Raw genomic sequence first — 10,793 nt, 5'->3', positions numbered from 1 at the left:
CAGTATTCACATTATAGGAATTTCAGAAGGAGAAGAGAAAGAGAAAGTAAAAGAAAATATATTTAAAGCAATAAGAGTTGAAAACTTCTCAAATCATGGGGAGTGACATGGTCATCTAGATTGATGAGACCCAAAAGACCTCAAATAGGTGGCACTTGAGCAAGGATACCCAAAGGCACATTATAATTAAATTGTCAAAAGTTAAAAACAGGCACAGAAGTTTCTGGGAGCATAATACATGGCAGCAACTGCTAGGCCAACTCTTTAACTTGTGAGAAGTGAGAGATGAAAAGGAGAGGTGATTTGAGCCAACTGTCAAGACAATATTCAAGTAGAGACCTACTTTTTCATCCAAGGAAAAAATATAGACAAACTATTCAGGATGCCCCTGAAGAAGTGTGGAACCATGACTTCAGGAGAGAGCTGAAAAAGAGAGTGAGCTGCTGCGAGAGAGAAAAAAAAAAAATAGAGATTGTCCAATACGAGAACCTCCTTCTCAGTATCAAAGAAGCCTTGGCTAGACCAGATTCCTGCTGCCAACCTTGATGCAGATGATTCTCTAACTGATGAGGAGATGAAGATGAAGATTTTGAAGGGAAGAGTGATGATGATGATTCTGCAGTACTTCTTGCAAAACTAGAAAACGTTATAGAAGAAAGAGCTGAAAAGCAGTCTACAGAGGAACAAGAACAGAAACCTGAAGAAGGAAGAATACATATGGAGAACATTTTGAATGGAAACCCTCTCCTTAATCGCCTCAGGCCAACTTCAAAGGTAAAATAAGGTAGGATGAAGATGTTATTTTCAAGAACTGTGCACAAGTTGTAGATGATAAAAAAAAAAAGACAAGGTATTTGTAAATGATACACTGTGATCTGAATTTCACAAAAAGTTCTGGAAAAATATATTAAATAGTACAGTTTTATGTGTTCAATTAAAGACTGTAAATGTAAAAAAAATAAAATATAAAAATAATTTGAAGAGCAACAAGAGAAAAAAGAGACATTACATACAAAAGAACTGTCATAAGACTGTTGGTGGATTTCTCAACAGAATCTTTTCAGATCAAGAAAGAATGGAGTGACATAATCAAAACATTGAAAGAAAATAACTCACCCAAGTGTTCTACACCTGGTAAAGCTGTCTTTGAGAAACAAAAGAAGGGATAAATCTTCCCATAAAAAAAAAAAAAAAAACTGAAGGAGTTTATTGCCACTAGGTCTGCCTTATAATAAGTGCTAAACAGAGTTCTTTGGAAGTAAAAGAACACTAATTAACATAAAAACATAAAGAGGTAGCACCAATCAAACTGGTAATGGTAAATATATAGACATGGTTAGATTCTACAACATTGTAATAAGGTGTGTAATTCACTTAAAATTAGTTCAAAAGTAAAAAAAAGGAAAAAATAATGAAAAGAGTCATAACTACAATGATCTATTAAGTTACACAATACAAAAAAACACATATAAATTGTAAAAGCAATAGTCTAAAGTGTGGAGAGTAAGGTGTAAAGTTTACAAATTCTATTGAAGTAAAGTTTTTATCAATAAAAAATAGGATAATTTTAAGATATTTTATGAAAGCTTCATGGTAAACAAAAGGAAAATCCTATACTAATTACAAAAAAAGAAAAAATGATAAAGGAATCAAAGCATACTAATACTAAAGACATCAAAACATACATAATACCCAGCAGGAAAAGAAACAAGGATCAATGGGTCTACAACACAACTAAGAAACAATTAACAAAATGACAATAGTAGGTCTTTATCAACAATAGCTTTAAACATAAATGGATTAACTTTGCTACGGAAAGGCAAAGAATGGCTTAATAGATTTAAAAAAAAAAGATCTGACAATATGCTATCTACAAGAGATTTACTTAGCCTTAAAAACACACATAGACTGAGAATAAAGGGACTGAAAAGGATATTTCAAACAAATGGTAACAACAAAAACAAAAACACGCCGAAAAAACAGGGATAGTTATACCTATGTCAGACAAAATAGACTGTAAACTAAAAATGGAAAAAAAAAAAGAGGAACAAAAAAGGTCATGATGTAATAATAAAAGAGACAAAATATCAAGAAAATATAGCATTTATAAATATTTTTGCAATCAACATTGGAGCAATTAAATATATAGAGCAAAAAATAACAACTGAAAGGAGAACTCTCAGCAATGGATAGATCATTCAGTCAGATAATCAATATGAAAACAGAAATTTGGACAGCACTGTAGATAAAATGGACCTGTAGACATATGTAGAACATACTTTTTTTTTTTAATGTTTACTTATTTATTTTGAGAGAGAGAGACAAAGAGAGTGAATGGAGTAGGAGAATTGAGAGAGGGAGAGAGAGGATCCCAAGCAGGCTCCACACTGTCAACACAGACTCCGACATGGGGCTCAATCTCACAAACTGTGAGATCATGACCTGAGCCAAAATCGATAGATGCCCAAATGACTGAGCCACCCAGGTGCCTCAACATATGCAAAACATTCTGTCCAGTGAGAGTAGAATTCAGTTTTTCTCAAGCTCACATGGAACATTTTCTAGGATACATCATATGTTATACCACAAATCAAATCAGTAAATTCGGAAGATTGAAACCATATCAAATATGTTCTCTGCTCACAATCACATGAAACTAGAAATAATTAAGAGCAAACTTAAAAAAAATTACAAGTACATGAAATTAAACAATACTTTCCTGAATAATCAATAAATCAAAGGAAAATTAAAGGAAATTTTTTTATTAAAAAAAGAAACACAATATTACCAGAACTTATGAGATGAAGTAAAAAGTTTTAAGAGGAATGTTTATAGCAATAAAAGCCTACATTAAAAAGCAAAAACAGATCCCAAATTAACAATCTTAACTCTATGCCTAAAGGACCTACAAAAAGAGAAACAAACTAATCCCCAAGTTAGAAGAAGAAAGTAAATAATAAAAGAAACGAAAAAAGTGAAATAAAGAACAGAAAAACAAAGAAAAATCTTAACTAATGTAGGAGTTGATTCTATGAAAAGATAAACAAAATTGGCAAACCCTTATGGAGATCAACCAAGAAAACACCCAAGTCAACAAAACTATAAATGAAAAAGACACATTACAACTAATACCACAGAAATTTGAAGGATCATAAGAGGCTATTATGAACAAATGTACACCAACAAATTAGACAACTGAGAAGAAATGGAAAAAATCTTGGAAACCTACAAGTCACCAAGACTGAATCAGGAAGAAATAGAAAACCTGAATAGGCTGATTATTAGTAAGGAGTCTGAATCAGTTAACAAAAATATCCCAATGACGCAAAGCATGGGACTTGATGGCTTCACTGGTGGACTTAACCAAACACTTAAGGAAGAATTAACAATAATCTTTTTCAAACTCTTCTAAAAATTTTTGAAGGATAAGAAACCCTCCCAGTCTTAATTTACCAGGCTAGCATTATCCTGATATTCAAAGAGGATACTACTAAAGGAAAAACAAACAAACAAAACAAAAACAAACAAAACAAAAACAAACTACAGCCAATATCTCTGTTGAATATAGATGCAAAAATTCTCAAAAAAATGCTGATAAAACAAATTTGGCAACAAAGCAAGCAGAACAGGATCATTCACTATGATCAAGTGGGATTTATCCCAAGTATTCAGGGATGGTTCAACATATGCAAATCAATGTGACATATCACATTAATAGAATGCAAGAAAAGAATCATTATTTTCTCAATAAATGTAAAAAAATACTTTTGACAGTATTCAACATCTATTCATGACAAAAACATAATAAAGGCCATGTAAGACAAACCCACAGCTAATATTACTCTCAATGGTAAAGATTGAAAGCATTTCCTCTAAGATCAGGAACAAGACAAGGATTCCCACATAGTACTAGAAGTTCTAGCTAGAGCAATTGCATAAGAAAAATAATTTAAAAATATCAGAATTGGAAAGGAAGGGGGTTTCAACTATGTTGAGGCACCTGGGTAACTCGGTTGGTTGAGTGACTGACTTGATTTTCACTCAGGTCATGATCCCAGGGTCCTGGGACTGAGCCCTGCCTTGGACTTCATGCTGAGTGTGGAGTCTGCTTAAGATTCTTTCTCTCCCTCTGCCTCATCTTCTTCATTTCTAATTCTTTATTACTATTATTATTATTTTAGAGAGAGAGAGAGAGAGAGAGAGAGAGAGAGAACATACAAGTACTTGTACATTCAATGGAGAAAAGATAGTCTCTTTAATAAATGGTGCTGGGATAATTGGATATGTACATGTAACGAACTATAGAAATGATCTCTGAATGTATAGTTTTGGATATTTACATGCAAATAAATGAAATGAGCCTGTATCTTACTCCACTCATGAAAATTAATTCAAAGTGGATTTAAAGACTTAAATGTAAGACATTTGAAATGAAAATGTGAAACATCTGAAAGAAAACATAATAACTAACTTTAACATGTGCCTTGGTCATGATTTTTTTTGGATGACTCCTAAAGCACAAACAACATAATACAAAATAATCAGGTGGAACTATCAAATTAAAATGCTTCCAGGGGTGCCTGCGTGGCTCAGTCAGTTAAGCATCCAACTCTTGATTTCAGCTCAGGTTCCTTAGATCAAGCCCCACATGGGGCTCTCTGCTGACAGCACAGAGACTGCTTGGGATTCTCTCTCTCCCTCTATCTGCCCCTCCCCTCCATAAAATAAATGAGCATTTTAATAAATAAAAATAAAAAAGCTTCTGTATAGCAAATGGAAAAATAAAAAAAGTGAAAAGACAACCTAAATAATTAGAAAAAATATTGCAAACCCCATATCTGATAATGGTTAATATCCAAAATATACAAAGAACTCATATAACTTAGCAAAAATTTTCCAAATAACCCAATTTAAAAGTGGCTGATCTAAATAGATATTTCTCCAAAGAAGATATACAAAAGGCCAATAAGTATATGATAAATGTTCAATATTACTAGCCATTAGGGAAATGAAAATTCAAACTGCAATGAGATATGATCTCACACCATTAGAATTGCCATCACCAAAAAATTAAGAGACAGCAAATGCTGGCTGGATGTCAAGAAAAGGAAACCTGTCTGCATTGTTGGTGGGATTGTTAATTGGTAAAACCACTATGGAAAATAAAATGGAGGACCCTCAACAAAAATAGAAGTAACACCTATCCAGGAATTAGACTTTGGGGAATATATCCAAAGGAAAAGGAACCACTAATTTGAGACGATATCTGCACACCCATGTTTATAGCAGCATTATTTACAATGCCCAAAATATAGAAAAACCTATTTGTCTATTAATGGGTGAATGGATAAAGAAGTTGTAGTATGCATAAAGAATGGGATCTTATCTAGCAATAAAAACTTAGGAAATCCTACCATTTGTGACTACGGATGAATCCTAGATGCGTTATAAGTGAAATAAGACAGAGAAAGAAAAATACTATTTTACCTCACTTTACATGTGGAATCTAAAAATAAACAAATATAATCAAAGAAACCCACAAACTCATACAAAAAGAGATCAGACCTGTGACTATCAGAGATGGATGGTAGAAAGAATTAAAGGAAGCTACTCAAAACATACAGACTTCAAGGTAAATAAGTAGTAGGGATGCTATGTACAACATGATAACTATAGCTGACACTGCTGTGTAACATACTGGAAAATTGTTAAGACAGTAAATCCTAGGAGCTGTCATCAGAAGGAGATTTCTTTTTCTTCTTTGCTTCGTTTTTTTTTATTGTATCTAAAAATGATGAATACTGGGTAAATCCATTGTGGTATCATTTCATAGTATATGTAGGTCAAACCACCATACTGCATGCCTTAAACTTACACAATCATGCTTGTAAATTTTTTCTCAATACAATTGGAAAAAGTTGTGATATATTTATACAATGAAATATTATTAAGCCATAAAAGTGAAATATTAAGTTATACTACTAAATAGATGAGACTTGAATACAATATGCTAAGTGACTCATATACAGTCACAAAAGACAATATATTGTATTATTACATTTACATGAAATGTTAAAAGTAAATACATAGAGACAGAGGAGATGAGGATTTGGGAGTGTTGGTTAATGGTTGAGGGGTGCAGGTTTTTTGGGTAGTAATAAAAATATTCTAACATTGATTATGGTGATAAATGCACATCTTTGTAAATATGCTGGTTTATCTTACTACTATTTCATGAGTGTTTTTGTTGTCAGTTGATGTGTTCAATAAACTTTGATTAGATCCTGTTTATTGATGGAGTTGTTGACTTTTGTTATATTCTTGATGACTTTCTGTGTAGCTATTTTAGCAATTGTTGGAAATAGGGTATTGAAGCCTCCAAGTATAATTGTGAATTTGTCTATTTTTCCTTTTTGTCTATCAGTTTTTTTCTTCATATATTTCATGTATATTTTTATTTGGTGCATACATGTTTAAGATTGCTATGTCTTCCTTGCATATTGACCATTTTATCTTTATATAATCTCCTCTGTCTCTAGTAAGTTTATTTGCCCTAGTAGGTTTATTAATATCTTATATGATATGAATATAACTACCTTGAATTTTTTATTAATTTTTGCATAAGTCTTTTTTTATTCTTTTATTTTCTATCTGCCTTTACCATTACTTTTGAAAAAAATGTTTCTTTTAAGCAGTAAACAGTTCAGTCACTTTTGTTTTAGTTCACTCATACTTTTAACTACTATGACAAATTATGTATTTTAATTGCTATATTTAGACCATTTAAATTTTTCACATTTATGTAATTATGTGATTAGTGATATTTTAATGCTCAAATTTCACATTTTAATTTTTGTTTTCTGTTTGTTCTGTTTCTTGTTTCTCTGATTTTTTTGGCATCTTCCTGTCTTTACAGGCATGCAGTAGCACAGGGCCATGCTTTCAGGACTCCACAGTTAATTTAATGAATTGTTTTTGCTGTCTTGAAATTTCTAATAATTTTTAAAAAGCAAGACTGCATTTTCATTTTGAGCTGGGCTTTTACAAATTGTGCAGCCGGTCCTAAAAAATATGAGTCAGGGAACTTGATTCCTGAGATGGTCTCCAGATGGAGGCAAACTTCAAAAAATTACAAGAAGCCCAAAACATTGAGAGTGGTAGTGCAGAGATGACTGCAGGGAGTGTCCAGGCAGAAAGGCCTGGGAGGGTGTTATTGTTCTTTATATCTGACATTGAATGGAGAGTAGCCAGATGATGATGTATAGTAAAGAGGAAGTAGATGTTACTGAGCAGAATAGGGGTGAGAGGGAGGGAGGAGGAATATATATATAGAGAGAGATCTGCTCACCTCTCTAATGCCCTGGTGTTCTGTTAGTCCTTGGTATTTAGACCCATCATAGAGAACAAGGGGTATATACCATGAGTAGGCAGAAATTACCTAAAATTGATTGAAATTAAACTCCCACTATATTACAGAATTGAGATATAAAATAAAATCAAACTCGGTGTTATGAAGTGAATATTTGTGTCCCTCTAATATTTGTATGTTGATGTTCTAACCACCACTGTGATGATATTTGGAGATAGGGCCTTTGGGAAGTGATTAGGGTTATATGAATTATAATAGTAGGTCCCTGATATGATGTGATTGGTGTGTTTATAAAAAGACACCAAAGAATCTACACTCTCTCTCCCCTGTGTGAGAACACAGTGAGAAGGGCATGATTTACAAGCTACAAAGAGAGTTTTCACCAGAGCCTCCCAGCTTCCACACTATGAAAAATAAATTTGTTGTTTAAGCCACTCAGCTTATGATATTCTGTTATGGCAGCTCAAGCTAACTAGGTCACTAAGAGAAAAATAAGTTATATTTAAGACCCATTTTAATTTAAAGCCATCAATTTATGCCCATTATAAACTCTATATTTGCGTCCAGCAAAGACTTTGAAATTTCTGAAAAGTGATATTCTTTTCTTCACTTCTGAATCTCTGAACACAGTCTTGTCACATTAGACTAAATTCTAACTATTCATTCATGTGTACATGTATGTACATGTTTATGTTCTTTTTATTTTACCAGGGACAAGGTCTTTGCTGGTCCCAGCCTGAGCAAAATTTTTAAACTCCATTTATTGTTGGGGTGCTTTTTCTTTAAACTCCAATTTCACACAGCGAGCCAGGTTTTAAACATACAGGATATGTGAGGTATACACAGTCATACATTCCCACAAAAACTGAGTTCCAGGCCATGTGTTCCTATTTCTAGACCTGCAGTATAGTATCTGTATCTTCAACCTCCTTTCTGCTGGGTTTTTCAATTCCGTTTCTAGTCCACAGAGATGCTTACCCAATTTTCGAATGGAACAATTTATTTATTTATTTATTTATTTATTTATTTATTTATTAAAATGTTTTAATGTTTATTTATTTTTTAGAGACAGAGAGACAGAGCATGAGCAGAGGAGGGGCAGAGAGAGAGGGAGACACAGAATATGAAGCAGACTCCAGGCTCTGAGCTGTCAGCACAGACCCCAGCCTGGGGCTCGAACCCATGAACCATGAGATCATGAACTGAGCTGAAGTCCGATGCTTAACCGATTGAGCCACCCAGGTGCCCCTGGAGATATATATTTAAAATAGAGCTTTGGTGCTTCAAAATAGAGATAAAAACTAGCAACATTGAATACAATATAGAAATAGAGAATGGAAAGGATATAAGCACACTCCAATGAAAGGCAAATATCTCCATTGCAAATAAATTAATCCAAAGCAAAAAACTGGTTAAAGCGCTGAAGTGTCTGCCTTCCTGAGTTTCGGACCAGAATCAGGCAGTGACAGTATAAATATCTGTTATCCCAAAATTGTTGTTTAATGTGTGTTATTACAGTGCTTCAGCAAACATCTTTATACATGCATCCAGGTGCATTTGTGCAAGAATTTCTGTAGGGAATATAGCTAGCAGAAAAATTGCTGGGTTGTGGGGACAAGACACATTTTTCTAGGCATTGTCACATTGGTTTTAAAATTGTAGGAATTTAAGCTCCTCCTACTACATTTATTTTATTTAATTAAAAAAATTTTTTAACGTTTATTTATTTTTGAGACAGAGATAGACAGAGCATAAACAGGGGAGGGGCAGAGAGAGAGGGAGACACAGAATCTGAAACAGGCTCCAGGCTCTGAGCTGTCAGCACAGAGCCCGACGCGGGGCTCGAACTCACGGACCGTGAGATCATGACTTGACTCGAAGTCGGATGCTTAACCGACCAAGCCACCCAGGCGCCCCTCCTCCTACTACATTTAGGAGAATTTTTTATTTCTCCATGTTCTCCCAATATCAGTTGTCAGATACTGCCCTCCCTGCTCCCAGCTACTACAGCTAATGGAAATAATGTGGTATTTCATTATTTTCATTTGTGTGTCATTAATAACTGAGGATGAACCATATTTCATTTTTAAATAGGTGTTTTGGGCTTCATTTGTAAAATTGCCTAGTTATATGTGTTGTTAATTTTTCTATTGGTTTGTTTCATGTTTTTAATTTTTTAACTTTTTAAAAATATAATTTATTATCAAATTGGCTTAACCACAATGCCCAGTGCTCATCCCAACAAGTGTCCTCCTCCATACCCATCACACAATTTCCCTTCTCCCACACCCCCCATCAGCCCTCAGTTTAAGAGTCTCTTATGGTTTGCCTTTTTCCCTCTCTGTAATTTTTTCCCCTTCCCCTCCCCCATGGTCTTCTGTTAAGTTTCTCAAGACCCACATATGAGTGAAAACATATGATATCTGACTTTGTCTGCTGACTTATTTCGCTTAGCATAATAACCTCCAGTTCCATCCATGTTGCTGCAGATGGCCGGATTTCATTCTTTCTCATTGCCATACAGTATTCCACTCTTCTTTATCCAGTCGTCAGTTGATGGACATTTAGGCTCTTTCCATAATTTAGCTATTGTTGAAAGTGCTGCTATAAACATTGGGGTACATGTGCCCCTATGCATCAGTACTCCTGTATCCCTTGGGTAAATTCCTACCAGTGCTATTGCTGGGTCATAGGGTAGTTCTATTTTTTTTTTAATTTATATATGAAATTTATTGTCAAATTGGTTTCCATACAACACCCAGTGCTCATCCCAAAAGTTGCCCTCCTCAGTACCCATCACCCACCCTCTCACCCCTCCCACCCCCCATCAACCCTTAGTTTGTTCTCAGTTCTCAACAGTCTCTTATGCTTTGGCTCTCTCCCACTCTAACCTCTTTTTTTTTTTTTCCTTCCCCTCCCCCATGGACTCCTGTTAAGATTCTCAGGATCCACATAAGAGTGAAACCATATGGTATCTGTCTTTCTCTGTATGGCTTATTTCACTTAGCATCACACTCTCCAGTTCCATCCACGTTGCTACAAAAGGCCATATTTCATTTTTTCTCATTGCCACGTAGTATTCCATAGTGTATATAAACCACAATTTCTTTATCCATTCATCAGTTGATGGACATTTAGGCTCTTTCCATAATTTGGCTATTGTTGAGAGTGCTGCTATGAACATTGGGGTACAAGTGCCCCTATGCATCAGAACTCCTGTGTCCCTTGGATAAATTCCTAGCAGTGCTATTGCTGGGTCATAGGGTAGGTCTATTTTTAATTTTCTGAGGAACCTCGACACTGCTTTCCAGAGCGGCTGCACCAATTTGCATTCCCACCAACAGTGCAAGAGGGTTCCCGTTTCTCCACATCCTCTCCAGCATCTATAGTCTCCTGATTTGTTCATTTTGGCCACTCTGACTGG

The 10,793-nt window shown here is 34.6% G+C and overlaps 1 pseudogene; it reads left to right on the top strand.

Moving 5' to 3' along the window:
* The first annotated feature begins 285 nt into the window (after nucleotides 1-285).
* LOC121014546 (spliceosome-associated protein CWC15 homolog) overlaps nucleotides 286-10,793 on the top strand; it is a 157,142-nt pseudogene continuing 146,634 nt past the window's right edge.

The sequence above is a fragment of the Herpailurus yagouaroundi genome, unplaced genomic scaffold (genome assembly GCF_014898765.1).
Source record: "Herpailurus yagouaroundi ecotype Mexico unplaced genomic scaffold, PumYag 203, whole genome shotgun sequence".
Taxonomy (NCBI): domain Eukaryota; kingdom Metazoa; phylum Chordata; class Mammalia; order Carnivora; family Felidae; genus Herpailurus; species Herpailurus yagouaroundi.
Note: the sequence above shows the minus strand (reverse complement) of the source record. Positions and strands in the feature narration are given on the sequence as shown.